The sequence below is a fragment of the Malus domestica genome, chromosome 12 (genome assembly GCF_042453785.1).
Source record: "Malus domestica chromosome 12, GDT2T_hap1".
Classification (NCBI taxonomy): Eukaryota; Viridiplantae; Streptophyta; class Magnoliopsida; order Rosales; family Rosaceae; genus Malus; species Malus domestica.
Window position 1 is genome coordinate 12,134,398 of NC_091672.1, and position 22,869 is coordinate 12,157,266.

At 37.3% G+C, this 22,869-nt stretch overlaps 1 long non-coding RNA gene and 1 pseudogene across 1 annotated transcript; one reads left to right on the plus strand and one right to left on the minus strand.

Moving 5' to 3' along the window:
- Nucleotides 1-197: 197 nt before the first annotated feature.
- Nucleotides 198-20,193, minus strand: LOC108174778 (uncharacterized; annotated as a pseudogene).
- On the plus strand, nucleotides 6,684-8,432 carry LOC103449876 (uncharacterized). The gene is made up of 3 exons (XR_531441.4): nucleotides 6,684-6,996; nucleotides 7,381-7,454; nucleotides 8,177-8,432. It is a non-coding gene; the product is annotated as an uncharacterized lncRNA (long non-coding RNA).
- Nucleotides 20,194-22,869: the final 2,676 nt, after the last annotated feature.

Below are 22,869 nucleotides of genomic sequence, written 5' to 3' on the forward strand. Positions count from 1 at the left end.
ATGGCTTCATTCCTCTTGATTCCCATGTATGGCTTGAATCCTATAAAATTGGCCTTGGGAAATGAAAAGTCGCTTCATTGCTGTATTTTTACCCTTTTTTGTCGTGTCATGTGAAATTAAGGGGGTTGTAGTCAAACTCGGATTTGAGAAGATTTTAAAAGACTTTAAAATCCTAGTAAAAATCTAATGGTAAGTCCACAAAATGAATTCCGCCATACCTTCTATTATTCATAAATCTTGAACTTGCCAGGGCTTCCATACGTATTCATCGTACGTTTATTTATTTCTCTACTCTTTTATGTTCCTCATGAATACAAATCTACATGAAACTTCAGAGGGAAGAGAAAATAGGAACACCCGGCAAGGTGGTTCCTGCATCAATAATGTAAATGTTGCCAGACACATATTCAGAATAGTCATGTGGCAAATATCTAACTAGCGATGTCAATGCTGGATCCGAAGTCCCAAACGTTCGTAAAGGGACAGTTTTCATAGCCACATTGTGTAGCCATTCTTTTTGCATAAGACCTTCTGTAATTTCTGACTAAAAAGTCCAGGTGATATTGCGTTCACTCTGATTTTGTGCACCCCCAACTCTATAGCCACAGTCTGGTTAAAATAATAAGATTCAGTATAGTTCCATCAAAGCCGTCACCCACACTACGATGTTCAGAGAACTACAGAACATTCTCAAAACGAAATACAAATAGTGAAACTTATGAGAGAAAAAGAAAACAACGAGGGAATACGCAAAGGTAGTGCCGGTGCTATGACAAAGTTGAGGATAAAATCTTATATTTCATTTACAGGCCAAAAGTAACAAACATAGAATGCCTTTAACTTACGGGATTAATACAATTTTGCCAATGAGCATGTTAGAGATAATACCTTTGTTAAGGTGTTTATGCTAGCCTTTGAACAATTGTATGTTGTAGCCCCAGACAAATATCTATGATTAATACAATCGATGGAAGATATATTGACGATTGATCCTCCCTGATCAGCATCTCGCATGTGTATAGCAACAAACTTTGACAACAACTAGGAACCCGTTAAATTTTTCCTGAAAACATGATTCCATTCCTCCTCAGACCATTCCAATGCAGGATTCACATTACCTAAGAAACACAGATGGTAGTAAGCATCTATGATACACCAATACTAAAGTATACGCTCATAGAAAATTGAGACTTGTACTACTAATAAAAAGAACATCATATTTAACTTTCACAAAATGATACTCGTCAATCAAAAACTTAGACCTTAAAATCAATATTTACGGAATAACTTTTCCGTGTAACTAACCTTAACAAAAGAGTGTCATTGGCTTTGAAATTTTATACGTACGAAGAGTATAAAATATCTATCATGTCTTGCAATAACAAGGTCCAACAATGAACTATTATGACTAGCTGATAATCTATACATAACAAGTGAATATGTGTAATTGTAGTTGGCTTATAATGAGGATAGGGACCGAGTCTAGTCCAGTCCGAATCCGATAAAGTCCCATCTAGAAATGGGCAACGGTTATGGTGGGCGGGTAACCGCGATTATTTACCCATAACCGTTTATGCTCATACTCGCATAACCGTTTACCCGTTGGGTAATTGCCTAAACGGTTATACCCATTCCCATAACCGTTGATAAACGGTTAATCATACCCATAACCTCATACCCATTTAACCTTAAAGGGCACATGCTTGTATACAATACTTGGGATAGTCAATCAAACCCGAATGAACAAAGTGTTGAATTGAATCGTACCAGTCTCTACTGGGGGTGTTCAATTCAGTAGTCAGTATTGTCATTGGTAAGTTCATTTTAGTTCATGAACTAAAACAATCAAACAAGCAATTTGGATTACTAAAATCTGTTATCTATTCTAAAGTTAGGGGGAATTGACACTGTTCATGGCTACAGTCAATTATTTACCACTTGATTTCAATTTATTTACAACAAACCCATGAGATTTTGGCTGGGTTTGAAGGGTAATTATTAGAACTTAGAAGGGTAATTTTGTCAGCAGGGTTTAGGACGGATTACTGTAACATCCCACATCGCCCAGGGGAGTGATCCTTAAATGTATATTCTCATCCCTACCTAGCATGAGGCCTTTTGGGAGCTCATTGGCTTCTGGTTCCGTAAGCGAGAAGGAGGCCAGAGCATTCCCAGGATGGGTGACCCACTGGGAAGTTGCTCGTGAGTTCCCAAAAACAAAATCGTGAGGGAATGGTAAGCCCAAAACGGACAATATCATGCTACAGTGGTGGAATGAGCCCGGGATGTGGTGGACCCGGGTCGGGATGTGACAATTACCCCTTGATTTCACCTTATTTACAAGAAACCCAACAGATTTGGGCTGGGTTGGAAGGGTATTTATTAGAACTTAGAAGGGTAATTTTGTCTGTAGGGTTCGTTGCCTTTGACTTTTTCTTTCTCTCTCTTCATTTCTCTCAACCTCTAGCCCCAGCGCCGCTCACCCCATTATTCTTCATCTTTTCTAAAAGAAAACCTTGCTACTCAATTTCTCTCAACCTCTCTCAACCCTAGCCGTCTCTCATCCAATTTCTCTCAACCACGGCCTCCATCTCATCTTCAGATCTCACGGTGAGGATGATGAGTTAGAAGGGTAGAATCGTGTTTTTATCAATAGGGCTTCAGATTGGGGTTAGGTTTCTTCCTTATCACTTCGTTCTTTCTTCGGCACAAGCAAGGCCATGCCGATCCTGGCATGGGTGAGTGGAAGGGAGACAATGAGAGAGAGAGAGTTGTTGTCCGGATAACAGGGAGAGGAACAGAGAGGGAGGGGTTGGGATGGTGAACAGAGCCGAGTAAGGTCCCTTAGTCCATGAATCACTCTGGATCGTCCGTTACCTTTTGCGTGTCGGATGAGAGGTTGGATTTCGAAAGCTAAGTTCCATTTTTTATTGGATTCTTTACTGTTAGCATAGATTGTCATCATTTCAGCCTTTTGGCTGTGAATTATTTCCCGATTTTGTTGCATTGTTAGGTCAGGTTTTGGGGGTTCCTATATTTGTTTCGTTTTCTGTCAGTTTCTCTCTGTTCTGTGTATTGTTCATTGTTTTAAGGTCAGTTTTCTTTTCTTTTTTTGGGTTTTTTTTTGTGGGTTTTCAGTTCGTTGATCTATGACTCTGTGTTTAGATTTTTCGTTCGTGTATGATAAAATATGTATTGGGTTTGGTGGTTGAAAATATGTTTTTTTTTTCTGCGTATGCTTCTTGCTCATTTTCCTGGGATTTTTTGTTTTCAGTTGCAAGGGTAAAGAGAAAACTAAAATCTTAGGTTAGATGGGTATTGGGTTTTGGTGGTTGAAAATATGATTTTTTTTGCTTAAGCTTCTTGCTCATTTTTCTGGGATTCTGGTTTTCAGTTGCAAGGGTAAAGAGAATACTAAAATCTTAGAAATCGGTATTGGCATTTGTAGATCTTTGATAAAACTACCAGGGAAGGAAGAGACTGCCAGGAAAGTAAAACCCAGACCGGAGAAGACAAGCAATGGCGGAGGAACCAAGGCTATAGAACTTTGATAAAAGGTATAATCCTTTTCGTTTCTGGTAGTTTGCCCTCGCCTAAAAATGTGAAATTTAATATAGATTTGATGAGTGTGTTTGAAGGCGGAAGAGCTGATCCTGTAATTTGATTGCTTTGTCACACTCGAAATCATTTATCAATTTTGTTAAGTAATGTTTATATCTGCACCGTCTTCTAACTTTTTATAAATGTTTTAACCCTGATCTATTGTTTGATGATCGTTTTGTAGCACTGCCAATATCATTGCTCTTTCCATTCCTTTATTTTTTGGTGAGTGCTCACGTATTAATACTGATGTTGCTTTTAGTTATTAAATTTTATGAAATATTCAACCTTCAAACCTTGTTGAAGTCTGTTTGGTATCTCAAGATTCCAAATTATCGTTTGCAGATTAGGGATTTGCATATTGCTAAAAGAGAGGAAGACATTGGCTACTATGCTGGATATGTAGGTGAGTTGATGATTGTCACTACTTACCTTCCGTATTCTTCATCATTTTGTTCCTTAACAAGTGTCTTTACAAACTTTCGTACTTTGAAGGGGCTTCATAGATTCTTGGCAGAGTCCTGACATAATTTTTTTTTGGGGAATTGTGGCTGATGTTGACTTAAATGAAGCCCCTATTTATATATCCTATTCATTTTTGTGTTCTATCTTTTTTGACTTGGATGATATTGATCAAAGGAATGAGTTAGAAACTGAAAGTTACATTTGTTGCTTCATAGATGCTTGACAGAGTCCTGACATCAATTTTTTTGGGAATGGTGGCTGATATTGACTCAGATGAAGCCCTTATTTATATATCCTAATCATTTTTGTGTTCTATCTTTTCTGACTTGGATGATATTGATCAAATGAATGAGTTAGAAACTGAAAGTTACATTTGTTCCATCAATTTGTTGATCAAATGGACGAGTTAGAAGCTGAAAATTACATTAGTTTCTTGCTGCTTTTTATATTGAGCAAATTTTGTGTATGTGTAGTGCTTTATTTTTAAGGTTATTTCTCTTAATAGCATGTGAATGTACAAATGGTTCTTTCCCAATTCAACCAATTTAAAAATTGGGATTTTAAATGATGTTCGTCCATGGTTCCTTACTTTCCAGATATTGAAACATCCATAAATTCACCTGGAAATTATTCATGTCAATGTCTCAAAGGATACAAACATGAAGACATGGATGAATAGAGTTGTATCAAAGACAACAAACGGTCAAAGGCCATTCTCATTATTTCATTAGGTATGCATGTTTTTTTTCACATGTTAATATATTGCATATACGAGCCTAAATTTATTTTATTGGAGAAACTTTTGGATCCAAGATTCTCATAAAGTATGTCATTGATGAAAGTTATATGCTGGTGTCTTATAGTGATCTTCATGTTTTACGTACGAAATGAGATTGTTAGCTTATATGGTAAACAATATTAACTATCACGGATTTGTTTTCATATTGCATGAAATTTGCACTTTTTTCATCTTTGAATAGTCTCAAGCACGGTAAATGTAATAGCACTAGAAAGTGAGGAAATCCATTTTCTTTGGTTAGGTTGGATTCTCTACTATTACTACCATTTTTATCTCTAAACAAATTTTTAATGGTATGTATGATATACAAAGGTAAATTTAACTATTTTGGTTTCTTTGTTCTCACACTCTGGTGCCTCGAGTTTTAATTTTTCATAGTTGTGTCTGAGTTGTTTTCCAGTTACAATTCGGGTGCCATTGGCAACTTCTAGGGGACCAAAATTGTTTTCAGGTCAAAATATAGGAACCAAATCGTAACTAGACTGGGAGATTACATTACCAAAGTAGGAAAGTTCGGTCTTGATTCATAGTTTGGCAACATAATATGTATGTAGGATGTTGTTTTGGAATCACTTGGAAAGTGTTAAATACATCCTATAACATGATTGACTAACAAGTATGGTCGTTCAGATATACATGCAATTGAGATCACTGACTAAATCAAATTTCTTTTATATTGAAGCAAATCTTGCCTATTAGGTGTTTGTGAAAATTCCCCAGAGAGTTAGAAACAAGGATATGATGCAAATCTGAATGTAGGCTGTTTAGGTATGTGTGTGTACGTATAGGGGTGTTATATTGATATGACATGCTGCCTAATTTATCTATTTTTCGATTGTTAGATTAAAGAAGGAAGTTCAATTTATCAAGGATCAAGGTTTGGACTACTAGACAGCACGCCGCCTTCGGTTTGAGGTAAGTCTTGAGCTTGCAATTTGGCCGCTTGTGTCAAGATTTGGTTAGCAGGTAATTATGCGAACAAATCAAAGTTCCTTTAAGAATCTGGTTGGTAGTCTTGGTGCCCTCCAGATTTGTATAAAAATCTAGAGTCATCTGCATAGTCCTATGCTAATTTCAATTTTCCCAATTGAAATTTGACAAAATCAATGTCATTGTAACAGAGAGAAGTGAGACAAATAAAGAGTAGAGAATATATCCATTAGCTTCCTTCGGTTCTGTTTGTTGGTACTTTTCCAACTTTTCATTCTATTTTTACTAACAAATACCTGGCTATCATTCTTATATACAAGCAGAAAAAATGTGTGTATTTTGTGCATCACCATTTCCTTTGTATGGTCTTGATGCCTTACTATTTAGATGATGAATGAATTCCTTGCATATTTTTCTGTTTCACTGGACTCTAGCATTTTTCTATTTTCGTGAAAATTGGACTCTAGCGTTAGTTGTAAGAAAACAACTCTTTCTTTTCTTCCTACCCAAATTGTGAGACCAATGCATGTCCAATCTACACAACACAAAACTTATAATTCTAAGAAAGTTCAAGGCTTTCATCAACAATTCGTACGTCTTTCTGTAGAAATTATTTGTGCATGTCTTGCATTATGGTTTCAAAACCCGCAGCAGCGCGCGGGCAATTTTTCTAGTATATACTAAAAGTTAAAACCCAAGTGAAAAACATCGTTCACTAACAGTGCACGGGTGGAATGCCCTTTGCTTCTTTTGTGTTCTAATTTTGTTTTTTACAGTTTTATCCTTCCACTAACTGTTTATAGCCGGAAATGCCTTTTCATTCCTTTGTGTTCTGATTTTTTTTTCCTATTTTAACCTTTCGATCTTCTTTTTCTGTTCCTCACTTGGCATGCGTCCATCATCGCTGCCGTTTCTGTTTCAGTTCTCTGTTTTTTCTTTCTTTGCTTTCCATTTCTCTTCCCTCTCTCGCCCTCTTGTCAGTGTTTTGCAAGCTTCTCCCTTTCTCTTTGTCGCCATGGTCTCCGTCGCTCTCAAGCTTTTTTCCCTTTCTTTTTGTCGCCATGGTCTCCATCGCTCTCAAACTTTCGTTTCTATCCCTGTCAAATCTTGGCTTGCTGGAAAAAACCAAAGCAGTTTAAGCTTCTTAAGCTTTTTGATTTGGATTGAAGATGATTTTAAGCAAAAAAGGTTAACGTTTTATGGTAAGTTCTTTGAATCCTACATCTCGGAGTTTTTTTTTTCTTTTTTCTTTTCAATTCTATGGGTTGTGTTTTCTTCAATTTTAAAATATTAAAAATTGAATCTTTTTTTTTTGGGTATTATTTTTAATTAGATTATGCTATGGGTTCTGATGAGGCTTTGAATTGGGTTTGAGAGTTTTGATTTAATGAGAGAGATAAGGAGTATGCACGGAGATAGGGAGGTAGGTCATTTGAAGAAATGGAGATTAGGGTGAGTGAAAAACGGGAGAGAAGGGGTAGCAGATTAAATTTTGATTTTATAATTTTGGGGGTTTGTGTTTAAATTTTGCGTTTGTAATTCTGGGGTTTTGTGTGTGCGCTTGGATATGAAGTTTTCAATTTCAGGAAACGGTGGTGTTGCAATTTTGGGGCTTTCGTGTGCAACCTTGGAACCACTTTGTGCTCAAGGTATATAAAAGGTATGAAACCCCTAGCGTTTGCTGATGAGTTTTTTTTTACTTTCTTAGTATGGCCTTTAAATTTTTTTGGTAGTTTCTGTATATTGAAACCGGTTTGTATGGACGGGTTGTATGTATGAGTTGTCATCCTCACTATAGCTTGTCATTCACCAGTCACTTTCCATAGCTTGTCATTCACCTTACATAAACCTTTCTCCATAGCTTGTCATTCGCCAATCACTTTCCATAGCTTGTCATTCACCTTACATCAACCTTTCTTAGTTGCTTGTAAAAGCTTCTTTACTTGTAATTTGGTTTTTACTTTTCCTCTTGTTAGGGCAAATTTTAGGGATTGTGTTTGTATAGTTATCCCACAATCTATTGTAGCTTTCTTTTGGCTCTCTATAAGAGTTGTCTTCAATCTCTTGTAATCTTCATAATGAAATATACAACAAATATTGAAACAAAAACTCAACACTGTAGATATAGTCTACAAATGTTGACCTAAAGGTTGGACATAATCATTACTTCCTATTACAATTCATTAACGTTAATTCAATTAACTAAAGTTGATTGGAATCTGACGATGATCGAGATATTTGCATAGGTGAGAGAATCCTGTTGACAGTTTTCGATATTCAGATGGGATTTGTGTATGAATTTTGTTTTTGTAATTTTGGGTTTTGTTTATATCGTTAGATTCGTTGTCTGGGCATATGATTTGCTTCTGTTTTTCGTTTCAGGAGACGTTACTCTTCATTTTTTGTGGAACAAATTTTTTTGTTTTTTGTTTTTGTAATATTGTGATAGTTTAATTTTGTATATTGTGAAAGTTGATAGTTTGAGAAACTGAGTAACTGTGTATTTTTTTGTAGTTATGGTATGAGACGTGATATAAATTGAATAGGGTGAGATAAGGTATTTTAGGTATCACAACGATTGATCGTGAAAAACTATTAACAAACTAAATTTGAAACATTCATTCATTTATGTTATATGTGGTGGTTCCAAGCTTTAGTTCTTTTTCCATGCAACCTTCTGTTAACCAATACGGGTCTATTCATTCTGGTAATGCTACAAATGGATAAATCACATCAGAGCGTCTGCTACCCTTTTGTTACCTGATTTCATGGATTCATCTGTGCTATCTCTGTAACTATTATATGTCTGCTGCCTATTATTATGGAGGTAAAACTTATGGGTCAACTTTTTGCTTTAGATTGGTTTGTTTATGGATTGTCAGATTCTTTTTTAAATTCATGTATATATTTTTATATCAAAATTCATGTGTGATATGAATGGTTTTGTGAATTTCTTTTAGGCTATGATGAGACTAGCAACAACTGGGATGACTATAATAGGAACCTTGTTCTAACCTTCAACGCATGACACACATAAGTCTGTTGTATTATTCTTCACAATATACTTTTCTTCACATAACCTACTTTGCACACTTAGTCTGCTATATATATCCATTTCAGACTTGCAAGCTAAGTTTCCATGATCTAATGACAAATGTCCAACATCTAATAAGGATCCCTGAACTAACAGATCATACACATACCACACTTAATTTGGCTATCCCTTCTTAGTATCCTAACATTACCCCGCCCATAGAAACAAACCTTGTCCTCAAGGTTGAAAACAGGGAAACCAACGTTTGAATTCTTCATATTCTTCCCAAGTGGCATCCTCCTTGCAATGATTTTTCCAGTGCACAAGTACTTCAGGAACCTGAGAGTTGGCCTTGGTGACCACACGATGTTGAAGAATGGTTAATGGGGTAGCCTGTAACAAACCATCATCAGTGACATCGGGAAGCATAGTAGTAGGAGCCACACCCACTCCTAACTGTTTTTTTTCAAACACGACACATGAAAAACATGATGTAATTTGGAGTGAGAAGGAAGTTTGATTTTGTAAGCTATTGTCCCAATCCTTTCCATTACTTCAAAAGGCCCATAAAACTTGGGTTATAGCTTGTGAAATGGATGAGAAGCCAAGGACTGATGTTGGTAAGGAACAAGTCTAAGATAGAACATGTCACCAACTGCAAAAGTGCATTTAGTACGATGTTTATTCGCCTGTTGCTTCATTTGTACTTGAACAGCTTCCAAATTGGTTTTGAGTTGTGATAAAATCTATGATTGAGTTTGCAAACACCTATCGATCATATCCAGCTTGGTGGTACCAGATTCATATGTTAGAACTGTAGGAAGGAGTTGGCCATACACAATTTCGTATGGTGTGAGCTTTGAAGAAGAGTGGTAAGAGGTATTGTAACTCCATTCAGCCCACGATAACCACTGGAGCCACTTCTTTGGTTGAAGGTTGCAAAAACAACGTAGGTATGTTTCCAGACATCGGTTGACTACCTCGGTTTGCCCATCAGATTGGGGATGGTATCCAGAGCTTAGACACAGTTTAGACCCTTGTAAAGCAAAGAATTCCTTCCAAAATGCACTGAGAAACACCGGGTCCCGGTCACTAACGATCGTGGCAGGCGTACCATGTAGCTTGAAAATGTGATCCACAAAAATCTGAGCAATGGAATGGGCTGTATAAGGGTGAGATAGTGCCACAAAATGTTTAGAGAACCGATCAACAACCACAAAAATAATAGTCTTCCCTTTGCAAGGTGGCAACCCAACAATAAAATCCATGGAAATATATGTCCAAATAGTTTGAGGTACTGGCAATGGATTCAAGACGTGGGGAAGCCAAGGTTTCATATTTGTTTTGTTGACACACTTGACATTCGGCAACCATTCGTCTAATATCCCCCTTCATGCCTTGCCAGTAAAAAGAGCGAGAGATCCTTTTGTAAGTCTTCAGAAAACATGAGTGCCCCACCATCAAGGTACTATGATGTTCATGAAATATCTTATCCCTCCAATTAGTAGTAGGACTTAACACAATCCGACCCTTATGCTTGAGAAAACCATTATCATAGTGGTAGTTAGAGGAACATGTTTCAATAGCCCCTTGAGCAATAGAGGGATCTTTGAGTTTAGAAATAACCCAAGGCTCCTGCTTTAAATGTCTGCGCAAGTCATCCAACCATCCCATGTAGGGGTAGGAAATAGCACATAATTGAGCCTCTGAATGCAGCCGAGATAATGCATTAGCAACCTGATTTTCAGTACCTTGTTTGTACTAGATTTCGTAATCAAATCCCAACAATTTAAAGATCCATTTCTATTGGAATGGGGTATAGGCCCTATTTTGCAAAAAATACTTCAGACTATGATGGTCTATGCGTATAACAAAATGGTTACCATGAAGGTAAGTCTGCCATTTTTTAATAGCATGTACAATTGCAAGCATTTCCCTCTCATATGCCGACATAGCTTGAGATCGAGGACCAAGAGCTTTGCTTGTAAAGGCTATAGGTCTGTCTTCTTGCTGTAGGACAACACCAATGCCTATGTTAGAGGCATCTGTCTTAATAACAAATGTCTTTGAAAAATCTGGGAGGGCGAGAACTGTCGGAGATAACATCACTTCTTAAGCTTATTGAAAGCAGTCGTAGCCTCAGAATTCCAATGGAAGGCATCTTTTTTAGTCAAGGAAGTTAATGGGCCACAAATTTTGCCATAACCTGGTATAAACTTTCGGTAATACCCCGTCAAACCCAAGAATCCCCGCAAAGCTTTAATTGAAGTAGGTAAGGGCCAATCTTGAATGACTCGGAGTTTTGAAGGGTACGCTGCCACTCCATTTCGAGATACTACATGCCCCAAGTACTCGATATGTGATTTGCCAAAATCACATTTTGACCACTTGGCAAACAATTGATGCTGCTGTAGTACTTGAAAAACTGTAGTGAGATGTAGCAGATGATCCTCCCAAGTAGAACTGTAAATCAAAATGTCATCAAAGAATACGAGAACAAATTGACGTAGAAAGGGTCGAAAGAGCTCATTCATTAAACTTTGAAAGGTTGTTGGAGCATTTGTTAGACCAAACGACATCACAAGGAACTCATAATGTCCATTATGAGTTCGAAATGCTATTTTTTCTATATCTGCAGGGTGGACACAAATCTGATGATAACCAGCCTTTAAATCTAGCTTGGAAAAAAATTGGGCACCCCACAATTCATCCAACAATTCATCGATTAAAGGAATGGGATATTTATCCTTAATAGTTAACAAATTCAAAGCTCGATAATCCATACACATCCTCCAACTGTTATCCTTCTTCCGAACCAACAAATCAGGGGAAGAAAAAGGGCTATTACTGGCACGAATGAACCTATAATCTAACAACTCCTGGACACATTTCTCAATCTCCGACTTTTGCATTGGATTGTACCGATAAGGTTTTACACTCGGTGGTTTACTACCTTTTAGAAGTGGAATCTTATGGTCATGAGATCGTGATGGAGGCGAAGTGGTGGGTGATTGGAAAACTGATTCAAACTGAGACAACAACTCATCTAATTCAGATTGTTGAATGCCAGATAAATCTCCCAATATCATCACATAATTATCCGGAGTGATAAGAAACAAGACTACTCCAAAGGACCCTTGATTCAATAGCCTTTCTACTTGACAAGCTGTTAATGAACTTGGTGCAGGGGGAGGAGAACTATATAAGCAATAATGATTTTGGCCCAATGTAAATTCCATCTTTAACTTCTAAAAAACCTAGAGAATGGGTCCCAAAGTACGCAGCCATTGAGCTCCCGAAACAACGTCACAACCCCCTAACTGCAACACATATAAATCTGAGATGTATTCATAATCTTGAATATTAATTTTGACTTGAGAACAACACCCCATACTAGCAATTGTACCCCCATTGGCAATCATCACATCAAATTTCTTGAGTGGATCTATTCTCTAACCCATCTTCTTGGCCAAAGCAAGGTTAATAAAATTGTGAGAGCTGCCAGAGTAAAAAAGAATCACTGCAGAACAATTTTTAATGGATCATACGACTTTCATAGTTGGAATGTTATCAGGAGCAGAAACCCCATACACTGCACAAGCAGTAATGCGAGCATTCAACAATTCATCATCCTCTTCTACCACATTATTAACATCAAGACTCTCTTCTGATCTATCAGACAAATCAAGTAATAAAAGTTGCTGGTTTTGGCGAACATGTCCTTTAAACCATTTCATAGGGCAGTAATCACAAAGACCCTTTTTTTCCGCGTTCTCTAATTTCCTCAAATGTCATCTTCTTATCATTGTTCTGCTTAGGAAAATTAACAGAAGAATTAGGGCTACCTGGATTCGTAAAACCTAGTGTAGTTTTACTGCCCACTGCATTATGCCAAGAGAAATTTGGGGTATTCGAGAAGGATCGGGACTTAGAATTAGCAAGTTTGGCATCGAGTTGTAAAGTAATAGCATGCGCCTCATAAACATCCAATGGCCGCAGAAGCTTGACATCGTGACAGAGCTCCGGTTTCAATCCCCCAATGAAACATCTTTTAAGCATCGACGGAGCAATCTCGTGGGTTCGATTAGCCAAATGCCTGAACTTTGCGATGAAATCTCTAACCAACCTAGTCTACCATAATTGAATCAAAGCTTCAGAAAAAGTCCTCAAACTCCGAAGGGTCGAACTCATGATAGAAAATCTTAACAAAATCCGGCCAGCGGGGAAAATTCTTGAGACAATTCTGCCATTGAAACCATTGAAGGGCTTCTCAATCAAAATGAAAAGATGCCAGTTGAACTTTTCGATCAACTGCGACCAAGAAATAGTCAAAGAAATGTTCCGTCTTATACACCCAAGGTAAGGGATCATCATCTTCAACAAATCTAGGAAAGTCAAGCTTAATCAGTGGTTGATGACACTGAATTTGATAATCTTGATAACGGAATTGAGGATCTTGATGCTGGAATTGCAGATTGGGATCAAGATTTTGATCGCTTAAGGTTTCTTCTGAATCCATGCGATTGTCCCCCAATTTCGATGGACCCACACGATTAGCACAATCATGGCATTGCTTATCCATGGAAACAGAACGCGATTCAACCAACGAGAGATGAGTATCGATTGACGCCATGAATCTTGGTCATTTGGGCTGCAAGGTTCTGAACGGATTCTTCGATCCTAGAGTTCGAAGCTTCAAAGGCGGTGACATAAGCATCCATCTTTGTGGCGCGAGTGGTTGCTCTCGGCATACGCAAGGGAAATGTGGGATCTTAGAATTGGCTGATACCAATAATAGGAACCTTGTTCTAACCTTCAACGCATGACACACATAAGTCTGTTGTATTATTATTCACAATATACTTTTCTTCACATAACCTGCCTTGCACACTTAGTCTGCTATATATATCCATTTCAGACTTGCAAGCTAAGTTTCCATCACAATAACCACCCAACTAACCATCCAATCTAATGACAAATGTCCAACATCTAATAAGGGTTCCCTGAACTAACAGATCATACACATACCACACTTAATTTGGCTATCCCTTCTTAGTATCCTAACAGACTACTTGAGATACGTAAATCCTGAGGGAGTATAAATGGCTTCTGTAATCATTTTCTTTTCTATCTAAAATCGGTGGTCAATATTTTGTAGTTTTGTTTTAACATTTGGCCTAATGGATTTGCTTGCACCTAATTGCAAACCTTTCATTTCCTCATGATTTAGCAATCCACTAGATTTAACTTTGGTAGTCTTTCAAACTTAATTATTCATGCAATTTGTAATACCGCAGCAATGCGCATGCATTACTATCTAGTACAATTCTAAAGTGAAATAACATACATAAAGCAATAAATGCTTGCACAACAGGATTCCTATTGCATTCTATGTACCGTTTTGTTTACAAATTCGAGTTTCCGGGTTTTCCTCTCGAGTCCAAACTCTATGAATTTAGCATGGAATGAATTCTAAGAGCCTACATGCAGCTTAAATTTGGTCGTTGGTTTCTCTATAATAATTCAACCCCAAACGAGAAAGCAAATTCAAAACAAATAACATATAAAGGCAGGGAAGCTAACCAAAACAACCTCTAATATTGGCATTGTTAACAAGGGCATCAATGCGCCCAAACGCGTCCCAAGCCTTGTTCACAAACTTCTCAATAGCTGGGCCATTGACGCTGGGCAAAATACCCGCAGTTATGGGTAACCACGATTACCCGTCCATTTAAACTTCACGATTATGGTTATGGGTAACCGTTTAGATAAATAAACGGTTATGGGTATAACCGTTTACACGTGAAATTTAGATAGGTGGTTATGGGTATTAACCGCGGTTATAAATGGGTAACCGTTTACCCATTTATTTTATATATGTAAAATTTGGTGAGGAAGGGGAACTGGGGAAGACTTTCATATGGAGAACATTTTTCCTACCTGGTTTAAACTTTGGTGTACATAACTCCCTAGTTTGTTTTGTGTAGAATTTTGAATTACCGATTTATAACATAAAGTTAACATAAACTGACACACCCCGACCGAAGTCGAGACGTATTGGCCGTCACGTGAGCGTGACGTAGTCTTGTGCTCAAAGCGGAAGCGATAAAGAATAAGGAAAAACGAACAATTTAAAACCAAGCAACTAGCAGTTCCAGTTAGGAAAGGATGCTAGTGAGGATCTAAGTGTATAAATACAATTTCAGAGCAATAAGAAGATCTAGTTGCAGTCAAGTAGGACAATTACTATGATACAACACCCTAAGGTGAATCCTACTTTTTGGATTCTGTCAAAACACCGTTGGATTCCTCGTGGCCACCAAACTTTGCTACCTAAAACCCGGAGGGGCAAAAAACGAAGTTGAGTGGGTCAGTAAAACACATTTACACAAAAACCTTATTTTCTTTTGAATATACTAACCCCTCGCCATTATTTGCCTTTGAATATACTAACTCCTCGCTGTAAAACAAGTATATAGATACTTTCCCAGAAAATAGAATACATAAATATGTATATATCTCAAATCATGCTCAAAAATCAAGATTCTTATTTGTATGTATGCCATGCCTATATATAACAGAATAAGCAATTCAAGTAAGAATAGTTTCATAGAAATATAACATGTTAGCTGGAACCCCTGTGGTAGTCTGTACGGCTGAATTCATAGCTTAAAAGTCAATCTAACCGGAGTCACTACAATGACCTATATGGCAATATACCGCACAAGAGTAGGAACCAAATGCAAAGGTATGTACGACGATAATGGGTGTAATATAATTATGCTCAATACTACTCTCACATAATAGCCGGGCGATAAATCGCTAGTCACCTACGAGTCGGAACCATAAATAAGGTCTGTACGACAAGATTGTGCACCTAAATTCGATCCAATGTGAGCATATGGTGCGGGAGGTGATATAATAAACAAGCCTGTGTCATATCTCTGGCTAAATCACAATCAGCCTAAGTGCAGTTTTATGAGCTCAACAATATTCAATCACATATCACATCATCGACAATTCACATAACCAAACATAACTTACCTAAGCTTACCTGAGCCTCCACAGCACCATGCAACAATATGCATAATTATGATAATGCAGATACTAAAATAAAATATAGGCATAACATGGCATTTCAATCACATTTCCTTAAATATGTTTTCTGGGAAAAAAGTCAAATATATATATATATATATACTGAAAATAACTGTCCACTCACTGATATGAAGCCAGGTTGTAACCCCCATGCCTAGCCTGGCTACGCTCGTCCTCCGGATAGGTCTCGCCTATAGGAGAAGCAACTATATAAACGTTACTTTAATGCACATATACCAAACTATGTAATAACTTCTCATACATAGCTCAAATTGGGTATATGAATATACCACAGTGACCTACACAACGTCACGATCACCCAGGAATTTTTAAAATAATTTTTTGACCCCGCACGCGCCACCATGCGCCGGCGAGTGCACGGCAATACGCGCGGCCATGCGCAAGGAATCTTGACAGATTCTCTAACCCCGTTAGGAATATTCTGTTAAAAGCTAACGGATTCTGTTATGTTTACCTGACGGCGTCCGAATATTCCGTTAACCCTGACGAAATATCCGCTCGTCTTCTCCGATTGCTCGCCGGACTTCTCGCCATCGTCGGAAAACTAGAAAATCGAAAAACCTTCATATCTCAGCCAATTCAACACCATTTTCCAAGAAATTTTCACCAAAATGAAGCCCTAATCATGAAGAACACAACCTTACCAATTTGAAGCTCCAAAAGTCACGGGATCTCACTGGAGAAATTCCACAAAATCCGGCCAAGCTTGAAACTCACGATCCTGATGTCCAAAACACATCAACGAACTACTCCGAGCTTCTTGGAGACGTCTAGAAGCTCCCTATGATCTCCAAAATCACTGAAACCTTCGTTTTTATGTGTGCATGAACATTGCATATTTTTGGGTTCTCGGGGAAAATGGAGGTTCTAATCCTAGAGAATAGTACCATTCAACCCGGAACAAGATGGTTGAAGGAAGATTTTGTGAAAACAAGTTCATTTAAGCAACATCAATAAGCATGCAATTAACAATTAAAGGCGGAATCATGCTTGCATGCACTTAAAAACAAAACTATAACCATGAAATTCAAAGCCTAGTAGATTGGTGAACCAAAACTCAACTCAAAACATAGTGAGTTGAAATTTATACCTTTGTAGATTCCTCTTTGCATAAGCAAAGGCTAATCACCCAAAGAGAGGCCCTTCATTCCTTGCATAATAAATCTATGGATTTGGATGGATGAATAGGTTTCTCCAAGTTCCCAAAATAGGGAACCTCTAAGTCTCTTCACCAAGGAGAGATTGGAGAAGAAATGAGTGACCTTGGAGTAGTGGGATTGCAAGATGCACCCCCCAAGGTGGCCGGCCTCTTTAGAGAGAAATGGAGAGACAAGTTCTCACCACTTTTCTCCAAAACAAACCCCTAAATGAATTTTGGCTATAAAGTCATATTTATACCTTTATTCATTTGAGTGGCAAACTTGTAAATAAGTCCAAGTTCACTACCCTAAACAATATGGCCGGCCATTAGGATATTTTGGACTAATTGGGCCTTTGTGAATCATTATTCATTAAGTTGTCATACAACTTAAGTTAATGGGCTTGACGTTCGAAGCCCATTGGGCCTTAAGGTCCAAATCTATCCCGAGGTCTTTTAACGAACTTATTCGTTTGATTAATTAACATATTAATTAATCCTTGCCATAAATAAATGATTAAACCATTTAATCATTCTTACTCATCTCCGTTTAATCTCCAATCTCCACCTCTTATGGTGTGCGATCCATTAGGTTCCTTTTAGCGAGGCAGTGGGCGATTAAAACCATTTCAAATCGATTGTGAATTGAAACTTACTTTCAATTCTCCCTTTAGTGATTATACACGTTTAGGGCTTCCACAAACCATGAGTGACACCTTGAAGCATATCATGGTTACCCAAGCTAATCAGAAGAGGTAGAGAAAACCTATTCAGTTTGGGATTACAAATGCAATACGGTCTTTCTCTAATACAATACTCTTGACCACATTGTTTGGTTTGATAGTTTATTTATTCATGTCTACTATCCAATATGATTCGTGTGCTTATATGATTACCTTGAATGTGATTTAGAACGACTTTTCTAAATCTCATTCATACTCTGGCCAGAGATTCTAAATCATATCATAGAGTATTCTCCCTCAAACAGTTTGAAGGTTAGAGATCCCTTGTTGCGCATTCACTTGCCTCCATGGCTAAGTGGCTTGACCCCAACGATGTTGTGGGCACCCCGATGGGGTGACTTTGACATAATCAAAGATCAAGGACTTAACCACAAGACAACTGTGATGCCTCAGGTCAAAGGACTAATTTGCATTATCCCAAACATGAGTTCTCATGTGACATGAGTATGAGAACTCTTCGTTGATCACGTTCAGTGAACTCATTCTTTACTGAGCACCTACGTACTTGTCTTGATGTCATACACACCAATGACTCGAGACTAGTCACTCTCCCTGAGAGAAGACATAGTACGTACTGATCTTAACGGACTGTCAATGCCCAATTGGCAATCCTATGATCAGGAACGTTTAGGATGTGTCAACGAAAGAATGGTCTCATGAATCTAACTTCATTAGATTGCATTCTCCCAATCACATATTTCTTGGACTTTATCGTTTAAGCATATAACATTTATATGAGACGGCTCAAACAATAATCTTTGCCCTTTATAGTTAAACTAGATTAGTTTAACATGTAAAATGTCTGTAAAGTATCATCATATGATTGGCTTTAGGGCACATTTCCAACAATGGTGACCTTGAATCCCTCGATCTGTGAAGATTTGGCTTGGTTTAGGTGTAGTCCGTACGGAGAAGGAAGAGAGAGAGAGAGTCTGAGAGAGAGGGCACAAGAGTGAGAGAGAGAGAAAGTGGTACTTTTGTGTGTGTGTGGTTTACAAACAACTAACCAATCACCATTAATTTCCTTTAGTTCCAATTGGTCCCAAAAACTTAGGAATTTAACATATTAGTCCACTTCTAATAGCATGTCACACACAACACATCTCAACACCTACGGGCATTTTAGTCTTTTCACATCGTCGATAATTAAATAATATACTTTTCCGGGACAGGCTGTGACATAAACGGTGTACGTAACTTCCTGGAATAAATGGGTAGCCGTTTAACCATTTATTTTATATATGTAAGTAACTCCCTAGTTTGTTTTGTTTAGAATTAGGGAATGCTTTCGTGTGGGGAACATTTTTCTTACCCGGTCTAAACTTTGGTGTAAGTAACTCCCTAGTTTGTTTTGTTTAGAATTTTCATTATTGATTTATAATAATATAAGGTTAACATAAATGGTGTACTAACTTCCTGGGAAATGAGAAGGGTATCATGAATATATTACCGATTTAGTTGTTTAGAATTTTGAAGATATATTGCATATAGAAACATTTCAACATTACAACAAGCCATATAAGACATTCATCCAAATATTTGACAAATGCTACTCGAATTCGCACAAATATCTGTCTGCTTCCACCACATATTCCAGGAATTTACTTTTAAGGTTAGAAAATCAATGATAGCCTCAAGATGCCAATCAAAATTCTAAATCGGTATCATGAATATATTACAACATTTCAACTAAATTGGTAATATATTCATGATACCTTTCTCATAATCGGTATCATGAATATAAACTTTGGTGTACTTAACTCCTTAGTTTGTTTTGGATGAATGTCTTATGTGGGGAACTCTTTGTTATTATAACCGGTTTAAACTTTATGAATATATTACCGATTTGGTTGATCCTTCGGTTTTGTTTTTTCTCTGAGAAAAAAGATAAATAGGTTAAAAAGGATAAATGGATAAACGAGTATTAAACGGTTACGGTTAAATGAGTATGGTTAACCGGTATGAGTATAACCGTTAAGGCAATTACCCAAAGGGTAAACGGTTATGCGGGTATAAGCATAAACGGTTATGGGTAAATAACCGCGGTTATCCGCCCGCCATAACCGTTGCCCATCCCTACATCCAGCTCAACAGCCACAACCTGCGGGCCTCCTCCAGGAATATTATTAGCAGCAGAAGAAGAAGAAAAAGACAGAGCCGTGATGGAGAGCTAGTTGATTTGATCGCAAACGGACTGAAGGAGGTCGATGCGGTGAGTGGTGGTTACGATTCTGCATCCGGCTTTAGTCAAGTCTAAGCAAAAGTTTCGGCTAAAGCCAGAGGAAGCGCCGGTGACCATGACGACCTTACCGTGGAGGTGGCGCCATTGCTCTAGGTGGTCCGATACTTGATGAGAATTCTCCATATTTGATAATCGACACTCAACTATGAGCTCTGAATTATAGATGTGAAGAAGACATAGATGTGCAGGTGTTACTGCTAACTCTTGATATTCACATGTGCAAGTGTAGCATCACATTCACATGTGCAAGTGTAGCGTCACATTCACATGTGCAAGTGTAGCGTCACATTCACATGTATGTCAAGATATTTTTATTGACAACAGTAACACTTTGATGCATAGGGACCAGAGAAAGTGAAATCTGGAGAGCGGTTAAATAACTGTCTTATTAAATCAATTAAACAAAAATAACCGATATAATTAAATAAGATGTGTAAAAATAAATGGTCATTTATTATAGTGGTGAAAAGAAGTTGAGCCGTTACATGACGGTGTAGTTTCGAACCCTATTAGTGGTTAATTTAACAAAAGCTATTGTTTGATTGGAAAAAAAAAATGTGTGTAAAAAAGCTAAAAAGAGTGCATTTTATCATTTTCCTAAACAATATTATGAATGATTTTTATTTTAAACAAGCGATATTTTCTACACTAAGGGGAGTGATGAGTTTAGCCTTATAATGAGCTAGCAATAATGTGGTTCAAATTCACTTTTGGCGACAATTCTCGCTTCCAAGTGAAGAGTAGTACCACTAGACCGTAGTATTAAATGGCAATATTATGATAATTTAAAAGGGTTTCAGCAAATTGTTTTTAGGCTTATTTTAAGCTACGTCGCCTGGAACTTGATTTTAGTCTCACTTTATTCCTTGTAACTCAAAAGTTGCCACTTTACTCCCTAAGACCAATTTCAACCCTTGGAGTAAGTTCTAAATTTTCGCTTCTATTCCCCCTCAAATTCATTCCAACTCTTGTTCTAAAATGGGGTTAAGTCTTAAAACTATATAAAAAAGCCAGATTCTAACCAAGATTTGGGCCAAGGTTAATGGTGGAGCCCACATGTTAAAGTGAGAAACAACAAGTGAAATTCACTTGCCCGGCAAGGACGCGTGCACGCCCCGCACGCGCCAAGCCCAGCAGGTTACCCAACACACCCTTGTGGGCTTGCTGCCCACTTGTTGCCATGCAAACATGTGCTTAATGGCTCTATTTTTTATTGTGCGGTCCGATTTAAATGGGCCATTGGTTCATCCAATGGTCCATGTTCATACTTTTTTTTAGTTTTATATTTATCTATTTATTGAATCCAACGATTGATATCGAATATGATCAAATCTAACGGTAAAAAAAAAAGATCTAATAGTCCAAATTTAAATGCAAAGGCTAAAATGATTAAAAAATATTATTTAACTCAAAATTCACCCAAAAACTATATAAATACCTAATATTTGTTCAAACATCCACACAAAATCACCTTTTTCTTACAATTCTTTCAATTTTTCTTTCTACCATCTTCCAAAACCATTTCTATTAATCATGGTTTATTAATGATCCGATTGAGTGATTTTTCCATAGTGTTTCATGAGTTTCATGTGTTGATTTAGTGATTTTTCAATATTTATCGGAATTTAAATATTTTTTGGTTAAAATGTTCCTAAAATTAATTTAGGATAGTCTACATAATTTTTTTTAAAGTTAATTTAAAAAATAGCTTAAATTCATTCTTTAATAATCTGGGGCTAAAGTTTTAGGCTAGAAGGGTTGAAGCAGAAAAACTGTTTCTGGGTTAAAACCTAAATTTTATGGGCTAAAAGTTTTAGGTTTTACTCCAAGGGTTGGAGATGGTCTAAAAGTCAAAATTTGCTTCACTTTTCTCCCTGAAAACTCGATTGTGACCCCATTTTGCCTCTTGAAACTTCAAAGACATCTCTGTAAAATCCAAAATTCCTCCACATTGCCTTAGATCTGTTCATTTATTATGTAGGTTTGATTTGGGTGCGCCAGGCTCCTCAATTTCTTTTTAATTTTTTTCATCTCTTCAGTTCCCTTAAACTTTTTACTTTTGGATTGTTGAATGTTATCGCATAATGGACATTTCAAATTTATTGCACACGTGTCATAGTCTTATTGGATGTTGCATCCCACATATGTTTAACGAGGCTACTTATAAGTTTGAGGGAGAAGAGAAAGTCCACAAGTTAAAGTGTAACGAATTTTGAGTTTCAGATAATAAAGTGATGACTTCTGAATTAAAAGGGGCAAGGTGATATCAAAATGAAGCTCCATGGGGCATAGCTAAAAATAAGCATTGGTTTTAATCAAAAGCACTCAAAAACCTTTATTTGATAGAAGTGACACAAATTATAAGGATAAAAAATTAATAAAAAATTAAAAAGACTAGAGTTGACACGTAAACCAACCATGTGTGAGATCGCGCTCTTTTTTGGAGGCAGATTGTCTGCCCTCCCATTACCATGCACTTCCCATCCCCTCCTACATTGTGTGGTCACGGTTAAGCCACGTCAACATTTTATATTGATTTTTTTATAAAGATAATAAGACATGTTGACCTAGCTTAACCGTGATTGCACAAATAGGAGGGGATAAGAAGGGCATGGTAAAAGGAGGGCAGACAATCTGCCTCCCTCTTTTTTTTACTCGTCTTATCGTTTCTCTCTTCCCCTCTCCCCGTCGTATGAGTGTTGTTTCTCTCTCACTCACCCACCCACATGTCCCAGCCTCTATTCCATGTTTTCTTGCTTTTTGTTTTGTCTCATCCAAGCTTTCTTTCTTATGTCACTC